The sequence below is a fragment of the Dromiciops gliroides genome, chromosome 3, assembly GCF_019393635.1.
Source record: "Dromiciops gliroides isolate mDroGli1 chromosome 3, mDroGli1.pri, whole genome shotgun sequence".
Taxonomy (NCBI): Eukaryota; Metazoa; Chordata; class Mammalia; order Microbiotheria; family Microbiotheriidae; genus Dromiciops; species Dromiciops gliroides.
In genome coordinates this window covers 476,408,243-476,426,018 of record NC_057863.1, presented here as the reverse complement: position 1 = coordinate 476,426,018, position 17,776 = coordinate 476,408,243, and positions in this window count along the sequence as shown.

Genomic DNA, 17,776 nt, shown 5'->3' with positions numbered 1-17,776 from the left:
AGTGTATAGTGCTGCATTTACTCTTCCAGGCAAGAACACTCACAATCATCAAGACTGATTTAACAAAAATGATGGGGAAATTCAGAAGCTGCTTAAATGAAAAATAAGAACTCCATAGGGTTTACCAGTGGGATAGTGAATCCATTTCTGAGAAGGCAGCATTTAGCTCCATCAAAAGCAAAGTGCAAGCAAAGCTTAGAGAGATGTAGGATTCTTGGCTCAGTAAGAAGGCCAATTAAATTTAGTTTTACACTGATGGTTACAATCCAAAGTGCTTTTATGATGCCCTGAAGGCTATTTATGGGCCAAAGACATTTAAATGGAGCTTATCAACTACTAAGCTATACTAAACAATGGAGCCACAGTAATTAGTGATAAGAACCTGATCCTGGAGAGTTAAGCTGAACACTTCCATAGTGTTCTCAACCAACCATCATCAACCAATGCTAAAGCCACTGACACTGTAGTATGGATACTGCTGAGGCTTTCTTTGGTAGGGAGAGAATGTGGTACCAAGAGAAGCAATAAGGAGAGATGGAAACTGTTATATTTAATGACCTGCTATTACTGGAGTCTCCAGAAAGCTATAACTGTACCTAAAAGTACCCTGATGTGATTTTTTTTGGGGGGGGACTGAAAATATTTTGCTCAGGGGAGATTGTGGATGATTGATAACCTAAAGAAATTACAAAATGGTGAGCATTTCAGAGTTTGCTTTTCTTCATTCCCACCCCAGACCATGTCTGGATTTAAATCTGCTTCAGTTCATCTTTCTTCACTCTGTTTTCTCAGGAACTCTCCAATAAAGGCCAACTCTAAAACTGACCCACTTTTTATTAGGAAAACATAAAGTGTTGGCTCCAACCCACAAAGAATTCCTTCCCAATTTCAATTGATCAATGACCAGTTGATAAGACTTGGTTGTCTACATCCTTAATGAAAATGGAGTGAAGAAAGCTGAATGTTTCAATAGATGTCCCCAGATCCTCTTAATAAGATTTTCAGCAAAGGATTACCCCACTGTAATCTAGATCATCAGGTTGCTCAGAGAGCTACCTTCATCAACTTCTCACATTAACAAAAAATGTTAGGGAAACTGGATAGCAGTTCAGCAAAAAATGAGAGCAAACCAATTTCTGACACCATTCGCAATTATAAGTTGAAAATGGATCTACAATCAAAAATCTTAAAAATACATAAATAAAAACATAATGGAATATATCTTTCAAATCTATATATAGATAATAAATTGTTAACCAACTGTGATGGAGAAAATTATGAGAGAATAGATTAATTTGATTATATAAAAATAAGCTACCACACAATAAAAAATGTTGTATAAAGGACATAAATAGAATGGGGGGAAATAGGGTCATAGAATCATAAAATCATTGATCTAGAGCTGGGAGATTTTTAAGTTGTCTAGTGCAGCCACCCCATTTTGCAGATGAGATAGTTCAAACTTTGGGAGGCCAAGTAATTTGTTTAGGATAACAGTTATCAAAATCAAGATTTGAAGCCAGGTCCCACTGGTTTGCATTAAACATATCTGATAAAAAGTATGACATCTAAAACTATAAGAACTGATAAAAATTTATAAAAGCATCATTCTCAAATAAATTATCAAGGGAAACTTTAAACTTTCTTTCCACACACTCCTTACTCTCCTGTGTCCTATAGAAATAGCAAAGGCCATACTTACTACAGAAGGCTGAAAAAGTTAATGACTTTTAGCTAATTCCAACTCCAACCCAATCCCTCATATTCTGTTCCTTCTGTCCCTGAACATTTTACAATTAAGTCCCTTTCAAGTCTCTCTACATATGACATATGAGAGAGAATAACATTTTGGTTATCAAGTGTAGCTGTACACCCACCAGTTACACTCAGCCGAGTGAAGTCTTGCTCCTGAGGTCATTTGCATCAGGGACATGATAAGTGTTGTAGGGAATTTTCCCAACACTTTTACTTCTCTTCCCAGCAACTATTTTGCAATTTTGCCAAGTAAACTTCCCAGGATGATCTGTGGGGACCCAGGGTGGCAATCAGGGGCATGACAGAAATTAAAACGAATTTTCTGAGCATAACTGAAAACTCTAGAATGAAGGTGTCTTGCAAGCAATAGACAAAACGATTTTTTTAAAAGGATAGACAAATACTTGAAGTTTCTGTAGCTAATTAACTGTGTAGAGTTCTCTAGAGTCTGTAATCACAAAAAAACCCCAAAGTATTCCCTTGGGCCATATGCTAAAGATCTCTCTCTCTCTCTCTCTCTCTCTCTCTCTCTCTCTCTCTCTCTCTCTCTCTCTCTCTCTCTCTCTCTCTTTCTCTCTTGGAAAGGGATCTTAAGCTCAGTCTTTCAGGGAGTCAATAGATAAATTTCAGCAGGGGGGATTTGAATTTGGATGGGGAAATAATTTTTTTTCATTAACTTCTAAATGAACTTTTGCATTTCCTTCAATTATTAAAAAAAAAAAATCCTTAGCTGAAGTGGTCCATAAGCTTCTCCAGTATGCCAAAAGAATCCATGATAGAAAAAATAAGTCAAGAAGCCTTGCTCTAAAGGGCTTCCTATAAAATCTATAAGCCTTTATTAAGTGCCTGCTATGTCCCAGAAACCTTAGTACCAGGCATATAAACAGAAAAATAGAATAGACCCTGCCTCAAAGGAGCTTTCATCTCCTAGCTCCTTAATTGCCTTTAGCCAAAGGTAATTCATTTGCAAAGTGAGGAGGGTGTTATCAAATTGCCTTTGATCCATAAATTTCCCCAATCCTCTTGATGAAATAACAGGATGTAAGGAGTGGGTTAGAGACTAGAAGACGTTAACATTTTGCCCCTTTTGAAACTTTGAGAAGTTGCATTTACAGCTGGTAAACAGTTTTCCCCTTTCAGACTTTAATGAGCCAATGTAAAGGAAGTGTTTACACTTTGTAATTCCTTCAGGCCCTATGAACAAGTTCCTTCATCAACTTGATAGAATTGTAAAGTCTTGTAAAATCTTGCCTGGCTGAAGGATTAGCTCCACTCCTGGTAGCTTTAAAAAGTACAAAATAGATATGTCTCCCTTTACAAAGGGTCTGAGGCTTTAAAAGCCCAATTAAACTGGAAGAGCTAATGAACTTGCCACTAGGGCATAGAATTATATTCATACTTTTGTTCTGCCAGCATAAAATCCCAAAAGGAGGCTGGGAAGCATAACTGACTGAATTGGGATTCACTAAAGCAGATAGGGTTTTTACCAGGAAGGATTATTTGACAGGAAAGACTAGATCTCTCTTACCTCCTACCTGGAGGTTATAAACCTCAGAGTTGAGGTCAAGGAGAAGAGGATTCTGCAATCCAGAATTTCAGTCAGAGGATGAGATAATAATAATAGTGTTGTTGTCCAGTCGTTTGTCATGTCCAACTCTTCATGATCACGTTTCAGAATAAGCAACTCACATTCATGTACCCATGATCTAAGAAGGAAGTCCAGAAGCTTATTGGATTTTTCATGTTTTGGAAAACCCACATTCCCCACCTTTGAATCCAAATGTCCTCCCATTTACCAAGTCACCTGAAGACTGTCTCTTTTAAGGGATTACTAGAACAAGCTACAGCCCTGGGAAATCGAAAATAGCCTATGCAGCAGTCTCTCCTCCATTCTGGAAATCCCATATTTCTGAAGATCACATAAAAACTGAATAGACTCTTTGACAGGCACCAAGAGATGGTCTGAATAAGCTACTATTAGGCTTCTGAAGCTGCAAGTTCCCTATATCATGCTATTTCTGAAAAGCAATTGCTCACCTATTACTGGGCCCTGATTTTTATGATGCCAAGTATACAACCACCCTTTTTCAGAGTTAGGGGAAGCAAGATTCTATGGTTAAATGTAAATGGATCATTCAAAATCATGCTTGCCTGGGTCCCTCTAGTGTTAGTGCCCTTCACAAACAGATGATAACACTACCAGAGATGGAGGACTCCAGTCCAGTCCTCAAAGCTCTGTTTCCTCCAGTAGCTCACTGGACACCCACTTATAAAAGACCTGGCTTTGAAGGAATGCTGGTTATTAGCCTATTTGGGGTCTGGGGGATAGGGATTGGCCTGGTTTATCAATGGGTCCATCTCCTACAAGAGAGGTATACACAAATGGACTTCAAGAAGCCACTAATGTGAATCATACTATAGGGAATAAGGGTCTTAATGTGTCCTCCTAGTGGGGCAAGCTCAAGGCTACATGGCAGGCATTAGAGAGACTAGAAGAATGGGGCAGAGAAGATCTTCATCTACACTGATTCCTGCTCATTTTCCATGGGTCTAGCCAAACAGCCTGGGGCTTGGTGACCACAGCACTGGGAAATCAAAGAACCCCTTCTCTGGAGTCAGAAGTAATGGTAGAATTTGGCTGATGCTTTCCACTGCATACAGTTTGTGGGGCATGTAGTCACCCATAAGAGACATCAACCATGTTGGAGGTGCTATAGGAACAGCAGAGGTTGAAGAATAGGTCTATTGCCAATATGGACATTGGGATGATGCCAGCTTGTGCTAGGCATAGGACCATATTATCTCCCTAACTATTGACCAGGCATCTATTCCTACCCAACTGAACTTTTTTGCTAGTTTCAGCACCCATCTACCTCCAAGTGACCCTCAAACTGTCTCCAACTGGGAAAATTACTCTCTTTCATCTCAATGCATGTGGTTTTGCTGCATCATCATGTGACCTGACTGCCCAGGTCATGTATCTAATCACCCAAAGAGTCATGTCTGTAACGAATCAATGCTATGGTAGGAAAGGGAAGGGCTTTCTGGTCCTGTGTCTAGAATCCAATCTCCAGGAAGATAAGAAAAGATTGTTTGGTGACATAGTTCTGCTGAACTCCTGCATTCTGTTAAGGGCTAAAATTCTAGCTAAACTGTCTAAAATATCTAGTGAGTGGTCACCAATAAATTATAAGCTTTAGCAAGAGTTAGACTTTTAAGCATTTATTAAGAAGAATAAGAATTTGATAAAGAGAGAAGAAAGGCCTAGATTCCTATCTATTAAAGGGAGAGCGCATTTCTAGCCCCGCTCTCCACCAGAGTCCAAAGGAAAGACCCTGAGCGCGAGCGCCAGTCTCTTCCTTCCTCCTCCCACTAGCCCGCGTCACTTCCTGACGCTCAAGAAAAGACTCCTGGGTCTTGCCCTCAAAGACCTTCGCTTCATGGCAGAACTCTTCTACAGTAAGTCTCCAGCAGGTGGCGTTATTCCAATCGTTACAATTCCTTTTTATTCCTTCCTTTGTTCCAAATTGCCTTCCCACCTTTCTACCTCCTCCCCACCAAAGACTCTTGAGAAATAGCTTGGTTCCCTTTCAGTTGGCAAATTTCCTTTCCTCAGACAGTTCAGACAACTTTATCCCAGAAAGGCTTTGGAGAACAAGGGGCTATTACTGTTGGGAGAGTGTTTCCTAACAGCATGAAGGAGGTGACACCATAATGATATAAACATGGTAGGCATGCATTTGCTTGAAATAAAAGGGCTCACCAAGCTGACTTGGTGGTAATTCTGAGTTACTGGATCTGAATAAATTCCAGTCCTTATTTAGCCCCTTTGTAAGAAGGGGGAAGCTCCTCCACAAGTCATTAAGTCGAGTCAACAAGCATTTAAATATGAAGTGGCTACCAGGGTAATGATTTCACATCATTCCTTTCATGAGGCTCTCAGAGACAGGGAGGTTTTGGTGTACAAGTCAGGGAATATTGAGTGGGGAAGACTACCTCAGTATCAATTTAGATGTTAAAACAAGGTGCATGCCAGAGGCTTATGTCCTCTTAGCTCCTTTCTTACCAATGATCCTGATGTTTGATAAAGCATTATCAACTGTGCTGGAAGTATCATTATCTGTACTATGGTCCTGGTGTTTCTGTTGCCATTCCTGCTCATTGCTACCACCTTATACTGGGAAAAGAATCAGTAACTGTATTATCATTTGTGTTATCATTTGGGCTGTATCCTGAGAGTACTGGTGCTGCTCTGACTCATCGTAATCACCTCGCTTTATGAGACCTACTGTGAACAACAAGGGTTTGGATTTGGCATTACCCACCACATGGACCAGATGGTTGAGATCTGAAATTCAGTCTTCCAAAATGGGGCAGGAAAATCCTAGGATAGATTTTGACTTATTCTCTTCCATATTTTTCTTTTCCTTTCTTATTTTTCTTTATGGTGACTTCAGAGAAGGAGAGACAGAAAGACAGAGACATTGAGTCAGAGAGAGACACAGAGAGAGACAGAAACAGAAAGAAACAGAGAGACAGACAGAGAAAGGTAATTCTTTTTCTTTTTTCCCTATTCTTTATGCCAGGAGAATTTTCCAGTAAAAGCTCTAAAAGTATTTAAGTGGTAGGAGATCCTCTAGAAGATACTTAGGACCTTGCCACCAAGGGATTGGTATGATAGAACCAATATATCTACCAGGATACCTTTCCCTTCCCCTAACAATATGGGTTAAAGAAAGGTAGTATAGTGAAGACTAGAATGGCCTGAGGGTAGAACTTTCTTGGTACATCTTCCTGGTATCCTCTCCCTGTGTGAATTAGGCTTTCTGGTCTCCTAAGGGCATAAAAGGAGTAAGGGACAGCTAGGTGGTGAAGTGGATAAAGTGCTAGACCTAGAGTCAGCAAGACAAATCTTTATGAGTTCAAATCTAGACTCAGAAATTTACTAGATAAGTGATGCTGGGCAAGTCATTTAACCCTGTTTGCCTCAGTTTCCTCATCTGTAAAATGAACTGTAGAAGGAAATGGCAAATCACTCCAGTATGCTTGCCAAGAAAACCCAAAATGGGCTCACACAGAGTCAGATATGACTGAAAACAACTGAACATCACAAGGAGTCAGAGCCCCTACAACTTGATGGCTGGCTTGATCTCCCAAACTCATTTCCAAATTGAAACAAAGGTGGCAGTTTCTATAGAATCTAAGTGCTACTACTACATCCTTGTTTGATATACTTGCTGGGTTTGAGCTACGTAAAACTCCTTTTTTTAATTGTTCAATTACTTGTGAGTAGCTCATTTTGTGTCAACATCAAGTCTGAATTAACAGGGTATTAATGGTAGGCTTACCTTAGACAGAGTAACTCACTCAACACTGAACTCAGCAGAGAGCCAAAACAAGAGAGAGCCAGCTGGGGGCAGTTGAAAGTGGTGTGGTAAAGAAAAACAAGCTTGGGGGCAGCTAGGTGGCTCAGTGGAGAAAGCACTGACCCTAGATTCAGGAGGACCTGAGTTCACATTCGGCCTCAGACCCTTGACATTTACTACCTGTGTGACCCTGGGCAAGTCACTTACCGCTCATTGCCCCACAAAAAAAAAACAAACAAAAAAAAACAGGCTTGGGTAGCCTAACTGAGCCACCTACCTGTCAGAGAAGCAGGGATGCTGAGCCTAGGAGGAACAGTATAAGGGCATGACAAGAAGAGAAAGGATATCCAGGCTCTACACCATCAGAGCTATGAATTGCCTTGGCCACTTGCATTCCCCATATGTGTGTCTCTGTTCATTAGCATTTTCTGTGTGTGTCACTTCTTCCTACTGATACATTTGTGTGAGAGTGATCTTGAGGTTAATGGGGGGGGGATATTTTAGAACTACTGTTCATGCTATATTATTTCAGAAAATACCTTTTCTTTGAGCTGTGTCAAATGGATAACTATTAAAGTTGAACACAATATTGGGGGGCTTATGAATTAGTTTTAGGAGTGTGGATCCACAAAGTTCCTTGCTCAGATAGCTGTCCTAGGAGCCCAATCCATGAGTGAGAGTTGGTAGGGTAGCCCAGAGGAAGGGTCTATATGTAAAACAAAGGTGTGTGGGGTGAGGCTTGATGACCTGTAATGAATGGCTGTTCCAGCTTAAATCTGTGGTACTACCATTCATGATCTTAAGATAGACACAGTCTCATTGTGTGTTCCCTTTCCCACTGGTATGTGGAAATTTATGGGAGAGTGTACCCACCCCCACACACACACACACACACACACACACACACACACACACACACACACATATATACAGAGAGGGGGGATTTTTCTTATCATTTATTTTATTTCATGTAATTCAATATCTTTTAATTGATATTGGTTGATATAATAACAAAACAACAACAATAACAATAATAATAAATCATTGTTGTCATTCTTTTCTTGCCTAGGCTTCTGACTTTGTGAACTTTAATATCATGCCTTTAATGGGTACTTTCACCCCTCACCCCCCTAGTTTTTTCATCCCTCTTTTCTGTGTTATCTTCCTTCCCATTAGAATGTAAACTCCTTGAGGGCAGGGACTGTCTTTTGCTTGCATTTGTATCCCTAATACTTAGCACAGCACTTTATACATAGTAAACCTTTAATAAATGTTGCTTACCTGGTTAGGGGTGCCCATGCTAAGATGCATCTCAAAGCTTTGGATGGATATACTTGTGTACAACAATTTTTAATGGCAAAACTGTCTTCTCTGAAGACTATAAGTCTCTTCTCACACTAGAACATTAGCCTTGGAGGGTATTGTTTCACAGATACTCTTGGGGTAGGGTGAAGGATTGTACTTATTCTTGGACGTGTTTGAGATTTTTTCCCCTAGTATTATGCTATTTGGTACAATCCTAAGTAAATGTTTTACTGGTTGAATCAATACTCTTTGCCCAGGCTGCATAGAAATGCCTAGAAGGGCAACCTTAAGACTTGACCATTGATCCTCCCTTTCTGCTGTTCTTTCCCTCAGAGAAAGCAAATAGTGCAAGTATTGCTGTTGGTACAGCCATTTAGGCATGCCTATGCTCGTCTATTATGTGGGAGAAAAGCTCCATTTCATCAATTCTCAGTACAACTGGATGAAAGCAATGAGTCTAGACAGATGATGTACCAGTTGAGATCAATTAACTGAATACCCCTCCACAAATTGAACCATAATATACGTGAATTCCATTGTGAGTGGAGTGTGTTATAGATATCATTCCTAGAGGACTAAGTTCCTTGAAAGTTTAGAACTCTCTCATCTAATTTTGGTTCTTCCACAGCACTGCACATAACAAGGACCCAATAAGTGTTTGTTGAAAAAAGAAAGGAATGGCCAAGTTTTGCATGGGTTAACACATCTGTGTAACTATACTTCTGCATTCATCTCAGAGTTCTACAACATTTGATGTCCCTTGTTATATGTGGTTTTGTAGACAAGTTAATTTACTGTAATAGAGCTTGATTGTCCTCTTTGATTCTGAGAGGGTGGGTCAGTCAGTTAATCAGAGGCTAGTCATTATGTGGAAAACTTTGTTTTAGGTGCTGTCCTTCATGCCACCAGCCCCTGTGTTTTCTAGTGCAGCTGCCTTCCCATCTGGGAGCAAACCCAAAGAAACTCAAATACCTAATGAAGCTCATCAGTGAATAGCCTATGTCATCTACATCTTATTTCATCTCCCTTTTGTTGCTTCCCATCAGCCTCCATTTTGAGCTATGAGGACTAATAAAGAAGAAGCACTTTTGCCTTACTTCAGGTCATGTGACAATTAAACATATGAGAGATATAGTTTCTCGGCAATGTAATAATTTTATTAATAAGGCCTGTGAGTTGTTAGTAAAATGAGGTCTATGGCCATCTCTCTCAGACCACAGACCCTTCAAACTGTAAGAGGTCCATCACACAGCAATCAAATCTAATTGGTTTGCATCATTCAAATCTAATTGGTTGACATGATTTGAAGGTATGCTATATTAAAATATAATATGGGGAGATGTGACTCAGGTCACTTATCTCTTAGGGAAGATGACATCACAGAAAGAATATAAGACCCCCCACACAAGCTATTTTCCACCTAGGTGTGGCTTTTTTGTTTGCTTTTTTCACTTTCTATTACTTTTTTCAATCTTTTTTTTGGTGAGGCAATGGGGGTTAAGTGACTTGTCTGGAGTCACACAGCTAGTGTTGTGAGATTTAAAATTGGATATTAGATCATAAATCTCCCCTCTTTAACCTTTCCCTTAATTTATCTCCCAGACTAGTAAATGGAAGAAGCTTCTGGTTTTCTAGTTAGAGCTTTTATTGTATGGTAGTCACAAGGTGATGTTGATTAGAAGGATAGGAAAGTAGAAATACAATACAAATCGTCTTAAGTCTAAGCTTAGTCTATATTCCGTATAAAACTCACCAAAAGCTGAAGGCCACCTTTGGGGAGAGAAAGACCGTGTCAAGCGTGTGCTGCTGCTAACCGCGAGCCGGGCCCAGTCGAACTCTCGTCAGGATCAGCCTGTGCAGCGCAGTCAGGAGACCAGCAGAGCAGGAAAAAGCCCCACTTCCGTTCTCTCCTTGCCTTTTAAGCTCGCACCCCGGAAGTGGAGTGCTAGCAGGCAGTCTGACGTGCGCAGCAGGTGGACTGGCATGCGTAGCTCATGCCATTGGTCTCCTCCCCAAAAGGGTGGTCCTTCAAAAACTGGCATCTTTCAGTTATCCTAACCGACTGTTAAAAACTTTCATTTTTTTTTACCGCAGTGTCAAGTGTCTGAGGTTGGATTTGAACTCAGGTCCTCCTGAATCCAGGGCTGGTGCTCTATCCATTGCACCACCTAGCTGCCCCTACTTTACTTTTTAAAAATAATAAATTCTATCCCTCTTTCCCTCCATCCCCTCCCCACTTCCCTGAGGCAGCAAGCAATCAGATGTAGGTTATACATGTGCAATTATATAAAAGATTACCATATTAGTAATTTTGAATAAGAAAGCTTGAATAAAAGAAAAAAATGAAAGAAAGTGTAAAACATGCTTCAGTCTGTGTTCAATGAATATCAGTTCTTTCTTTGGAGGCAGATAGTATGCTTTATAGTTCTTTGGGATTGTCTTGGATCATTGTATTGCTGAGAATACTTAAGTCATTCACAGTTCTTCATCAAACAATATTGCTGTCACTGTGCACAAAGTTCTCCTGGTTCTGCTCACTTCACTATATACCAGTTCATATAAGTCTTTCCAAGCCTTTCTGAAATTGGCCTATTTGTCATTTCTTATAGCACAATAATATTCAATCACCATCATATACCACAGCTTTTTTAGCCATTCCCCAATTGATCGGTATTCCTTTTGATGTGGGTAGAATTTGGGGTCAAATTGATGGTGAGTTGTCCCAAAAGAATGAAAAGACTCAATGACTCAGTTTCTCAAGTTTTATTGCAATACTGTGGGTGACCACAGGGAGAGAACCAGAAAAGTTGAACGGTATCTCTCATACAAGGAAAGGAAAGACAATTATATTTATAGTATAGATAAATTGATTATCAGTCTCATTATAATAATCTCCACCTTAGGGATATACAGGGGAGGGCCTGTCCTTCTCAATAAAATAATCTCCACCTTTGGGAGGTACAGAGGAGGGTTTATCCTAATTTGGAATTCCTGGGGTCCTAAGTCAACCCCTGAGGCGGGTACCTCTTAAAGTGGAGTTTACATGTCATAAAGTGAATCTGGGGACAAATTGGGCATTTTCTGCACATGTCTCTTTCTGGTTCCCATAGCTAGTTTCAAAACATCTTCATTTTTCATTAGAATTTCTATAGCCTGTCATTTTATTTAAGGTCTTCAAGGCCTAGCTCCCTCTGTTCCCCTTATGGGTACTGATTACTGTGGGTAAGAGAACCTAGAATCCTGACTTATAAATTATCCATTAACTGGGGTCTGAATCCCTTTTAGAGCTAATATCTGAATTAGAGCTTGAGTCTTAGGTTTTTCTATTAACCCCTTTTTGCCTCCTACATCACTTTGATTTCCAATTCTTAGCCCTAGGTGTAGTTTAATCTCATCGATAAGGCCTTGGGATATCTAGAAAAAAGGATGTTTCCACCCAAGAGTCCTTTGTTAGCTTGGATATGGTATGACCCAAATAAATATTACTGCAAAGGAGAACTTAGACCTTGGGTGGAGGAGGAAGAAATAGCTAAGAAAGAAGGGAAGATCTCTGGGTCCCCCAAGATATTGATTATTAATAATTTTTCAGTCACTCTGGGCACCTAGGGCATCAGGACTCTTTAGCATTGAGTTCCTCAGACCTGCTCTCTCATTCTTTGAGAGACATTCAACATGTTTATTAAAAACATATCTGTACAGAGAAGAGATCTGTAGTTGTTTTTAAGAGCTTTAGGTAATCTGATGCTTCTTTTCCAGGGCTCATCTAATGAGAGGAATCTGGGGGACAAATTAAGTGCTTTGCCATTTGTCCTTTAGGGGAAGAGGCCAAACCTATTCTTAAGGGGGACACTAGAATTAGGGTGTTTGGGGTCACTGTATTTGTGATCATATTTAGGGTTATGGGGCTGGGACATATTAAAGAATTTGGGACTATTGGAGTTTAAACTGGCCAGATAAACTAAGGGACATGGGTCTGGGATAACTCTCCTTGAAAAACTAAACTAAAGTGATGTGGGATGGAATTAGGGACAAATTGATCATGAGTTGTCCCAAAAGAATTCCAAGACTTAGTGACTCAGTTTCCCAAGTTTTATTGCAATACTGTGAGTGAACACAGGGAGAGAACAGAAAAATGGAAAGGTATCTCTCGAATAGGGAAAGAAAAGAGTTATATTTATAGTATGCATTGTCATGATTGGAATGACGCCACCTGCTGGAGACTTACTGTAGAAAAGCTGCGCCATGAGGTGAAAGTCTCTGGGGGCAAGAACATGCGTCTTTTCTTTGGCATCAGAAAGTGACATTTGCTAGTGCAAGGAAGAAGGAGGAATCTGGTGTTCTGACTCGGGCTTTTTTCCTGTGGACTCTGGCAGAGAGCGGAGCTAGAAATGCGCTCTCCCTTTAATAGATAGATGAATGTAGGCCTTTCTCTCTCTCTCTTTACCAAATTCTTATTCTCCTTAATAAATGCTTAAAAGCCTAACTCTTGCTAAAGCTTATAATTTATTGGCGACCACTCATTAGATATTTTAGACAGACTAGCTAGAATTTTAGCCTTAACAGCATAAATTGATTATCAGTCTCATTATAATAATCTCTACCTTAGGTATGTACAAGGGAGGGCCTGTTCTACTCATTAATAATTTTCTCCACCTTAGGGAGGTACGGGGGAGGGATTATCCTAATTTGGAGTTTCTGGGGTCCTAAGCCAACCCCTGAGGTGGGTACCTTTTAAAGTGGAGTTTACATGACATAAGGTGAATCTGGGAACAAATTTGGCCTTTTCTACGCATGTCACTTTTTGATTCCTATGCTTAGTTTCAAAATATTTTCATTTATCATTTGTTTCCAGCTTGAATTTCTATGCCTTGTCAGTGTATCATTGTTGTGGTTAAGGTCTCTATGACCTGCCTCTTTATGTTCTTGTTATGAGTGCTGATTAATGTGGGTAATGAGAAACTAGGCCTTGACTTGTATTAATGAAGACTCAAGTCTTAAGTTATCCATTAACTGGGGTCTGAATCCCTTTCAGAACTGGGGCATGTAAGTTATAGCCCCTCTTGGAGCTCAGATCTAAATTAAAGCTTGGGTATTAGGTTTTTCTGTTAACCCCTTTTTTTCCTTCTACTTCATAAAGGACAGAGACATCTTGAGAAGGGAGATAAATCCAGTAGGCATGGCTGCTGCCTGGTAAATGCCAGTAGACAGCGATAACTCCGGAAGTCAGGACTACCACCCCTCACTCAAGCTTGCCCACCCCCAAAGGACCTTTCCATAGTCAGGTGATCACCCCATTTACCATCTACAAAAGCTTTTGCCTTTCTCCTGTTCAAGGACATAGGTATCACAGAGAATCATGTCTCTGAACCGTCTCCCCTTGAGAGAAGTCCTTGAATCCTCTTTTGGTCTTGTTTCTCTAGTGCCTAAATAAAAGATCATTTTAGTCTAATAGGATTTGTCTTTTTTTTTTTTTTTGGTGGGGCAATGGGGGTTAAGTGACTTGCCCAGGGTCACACAGCTAGTAAGTGTCAAGTGTCTGTCTAATCGGATTTGCGAGTGAGATGGTGTAATTCTTTTTTTTTTAATTAATAAAGTATTTTATTTTTTTTCTGTTACATGTAAAGATAGTTCTCAACCTTTGTTTATACAAGCTTTACAATTTCAGATTTTTCTCCCTCCCTCCCCTGCCTCCCCACTCCCCTAGAGAGCAGGTTAATCTAATATAGGTTATATATATATATATATATATATATATATATATATATATATATATATATATATATATATATATATATATATATATATATATATATATAAAATAACATTAATCCTATTTCTGCATTAGTCATGTTATAAGAGAAAAAAATCAGAGCAATGATGGAAAACCTCAAGATAGAAAAAAAACAACAGCATCAAAAACAAGAAATAGTATGGTTCATTTAGCATCTATACTCTGCAGTTCTTTTTTTTTTTTTCCTGGATTTGGAGATCCTCTTCCATCCCGAGTTCCCTGGAACTCTTCTGTGCCATTGCATTGGTGATAAGAATATAGTCCATCACAGTAGATCAACACTCAATGTTGATGTTACTGTGTACAATGTTCTTGTAGTTCTGCTCATCTCACTCATCATCAGCCCACGCAAGACCCTCCAGGTTTCTCTGAACTCCTCCTGCTCATCGTTTCTTAAAGCATAATAGTATTCCATTGTATTCATATACCACAACTTGTCCAGCCATTCCCCAATTGATGGGCACCCCCTCAACTTCCAATTCTTTGCCACCATGTAAAGAGCAGCTATAAATATTTTTGTACATGTGGGTCCCTTTCCCCCTTCCATGATCTCTTTGGGAAAAAGACCCAAAAGTGGTATTGCTGGGTCAAAGGGTATGGACAGCTTTATCACCCTTTGGGCATAATTCCAAATTGCTCTCCAGAATGGTTGGATCAGTTCACAGCTCCACCAACAATGGATTTGTATTCCAATTTTCCCACAGCTTCTCCAACATTTATTATTTTCCTTTTTTGTCATTTTAGCTAATCTGATAGGTGTCTGGTGGTACCTCAGAGTTGTTTTTATTTGCATCTCTCTACTCATTAGAGATTTAGAGCATTTTTTCATATGGGAATAGATAGCTTTGGGTTTCTTCATCAGAAAACTGCCTGTTCATATCCTTTGACCATTTCTCAATTGGGGAATGACTTGGATTCTTATAAATTTGATTTAGTTCCCTATATATTTTAGAGATGAGGCCTTTATCAGAAGTACTGGCCTCAAAAATTGTTTCCCAGCTTTCTGCCTCCCTTCTAATTTTGGATGCATTGCTTCTGTTTGTACAAAGTTTTTTAAATTTAATGTAATCAAAATCATCCACTTTGCATTTTATAATATACTCTATCTCTTGTTTGGTCAAAAACTGTTTTCCTTTCCAAAGATCTGATAGGTAGACTATTCCTTTCTCTCCTAATTTACCTATGGTATCATCTCTTATGTCTAAATCGTGTATCCATTTTGACCTTATTTTAGTATAAGGTGTAAGATGTTGGTCTATGCCTAATTTCTGCCATATTATCTTCCAGTTTTCCCAGCAGTTTTTGTCAAATACTGAGTTCCTATCCCAGAAGCTGGAGTCTTTGGGTTTATCAAACACTATATTACTAGAATCATTTACTACTGCATTTCCTGAGCCTAGCCTATTCCATTGATCTAACACTCTATTTTTTAGCCAGTACCAGATAGTTTTGATGACTGCCGCTTTATAGTAGAGCTCCAGGTTTGGTACCGCTAAGAGATGGTGTAATTCTTTAAAGAGAAATATCTAAGGACCCCCCACCACAACTAATTTCCCCCATGACATTTAGTATTATTGCCTTTCCTGGAACCTGGAGCAGACTTGGAACTCCAAAGCAGGAAGGGTCTTGTCACTCTAAGAGAACATACCCTGTTTTCCATAGGAGAATTTTTCCCTCCAATCTCAAGACCATAGAGTAAGTCTCCTTCTGAGTAGCTGTTAAAGGCAGGACTGAAGTATCCAGTAGATTGAGCTGAAGACACTAACCATACATCAGTTCTCTAAGATAGTCTATGAGAGGGAAAGCTGAGTTTTCGTTCTAGTGAGGAGTGAAAAACAAAAACATTGTGGAAAATGAATGAATGAAAAAGTATTTATTAAATGTTTACTATATGCTCAGTTCCCTGCCTATTTTCTAAACTAAGAAGTTTACATTTTAAGGGGAGACAATGCACATAGGAGTGCAGAAGCCAAGGACTACCACATTGATCCAGAAGGGTTTGCTTATGATAGAAAAGACTTTGGTGAGGAACAATGGTAGAAACAGGCAGGAGTGAAGTCAGTTTATGGATGGCAGGTATTAGACATATAAGAATGAGTACCTTGGGAGCAGGGTCTGTGTACTTTAATTCAATTCAATAGACATTTATTAACTACCCACTATGTGCTAGGCACTGTTCTAAATACTGGAAATATCAAAAAAAAAAGGGCAAAAGACAGTCTCTGCTCTCAAGGAGCTATTAATCTAATGGGGGAGACAATATACAAACAAGTATATACAGAGTAAGTTGTAGACAGGATAAAGAGGAAATAATTAATGGAAGAAAAGCACTGGAATTAAGAGAACTTGGGGAAGGTTTCTGGTAGGAGGTGAGATTTTAGTTGGAACTTAAAAGAAGCCAAGGAGGTCAGTAGTTGAAGTGGAAGAGGAACAACATTCCAGGCATGGGGGACAGCCAATGAGAATACCCAGAAAAAGATGAAGTATTTTGGTTTTTTGTTTTGTTCTATTTTCCTTTTTTTTGGGGGGGGAGCAATTAGAGTTAAGTGACTTGCTCAGGATCACACAGCTAGTAAATGTCAAGTGTTTGAGGTCAGATTTGAACTCAGGTCCTCCTGAATCCAGGGCTGGTGCTTTAACCACTGCACCACCTAGCTGTCCCCAACATGGAGTATTTTGTTTATAGAGCAGCCAGGAGGCCAGTGTTACTGGACTGAAGAATACATGTTGGGGAATAAAATGTAAGAAGACTGGAAAGACAGGAGAGGGTTAAATTTTCTGTTTAATTACCAAAAGAGCATTTTGTATTTGTACTTGGTATTGAATAGAGGGATGATATGATCATAGTTGTGTTTTAGGAAAACAACTTTAGTGCCTAAAAAAAGAATAGATTGGAGTATGGTGAGACTTGAGACAAGCAGATCCACAAGCAGTAATTGAGGCATGAGGTAACAAGGACCTATACTAGAGTATACATACTTAAGAGTATGGTAATATTGGCAGGTCTTGGCCAGTACCTTAGATATGAACACGGGGGATGAGAGTTAGTGAGAAATCCAGGAGGACTCCTGGGTTATGAGCCTGAGGGACTAGGAGGATAGTGATGCTCTCTATTGTAATAGGGAAGGTAGGAGTGGGAAAGGTTTAGGCAGAAACATAATGAGTTCCATTTTGGACATCTACTGGACATCCAATTTGAGATGTTTGAAAGGGAGTTGGAGGGATGAGATTGGAGGTCAGCAGAGAGGTTGGGGAAGGATATGCAGATTTGAGAATCGTCATCATAAAAAGGGTAATTAAATTCATAGGATCCGATGAGATTATCAAATGAAGTAGTATAGAAGGAGAAGAGAAGAGGACCCTGAGGGACACCCATGGTTAGATGGCATGATCTAGAGGAGTAAAGGAGATAGAAAAAGAGTGATCACAGAGGTAGGAAAACCAGGACAGAGAAGTGTCCTGAAAACCTAAGGAGAAAAGAATATCTAAGAGAGGACTGAGAAAAAGCCATTGGATTTGTCAACTATGATATCACTATTTAACTTTGGAGAGAGCAGTT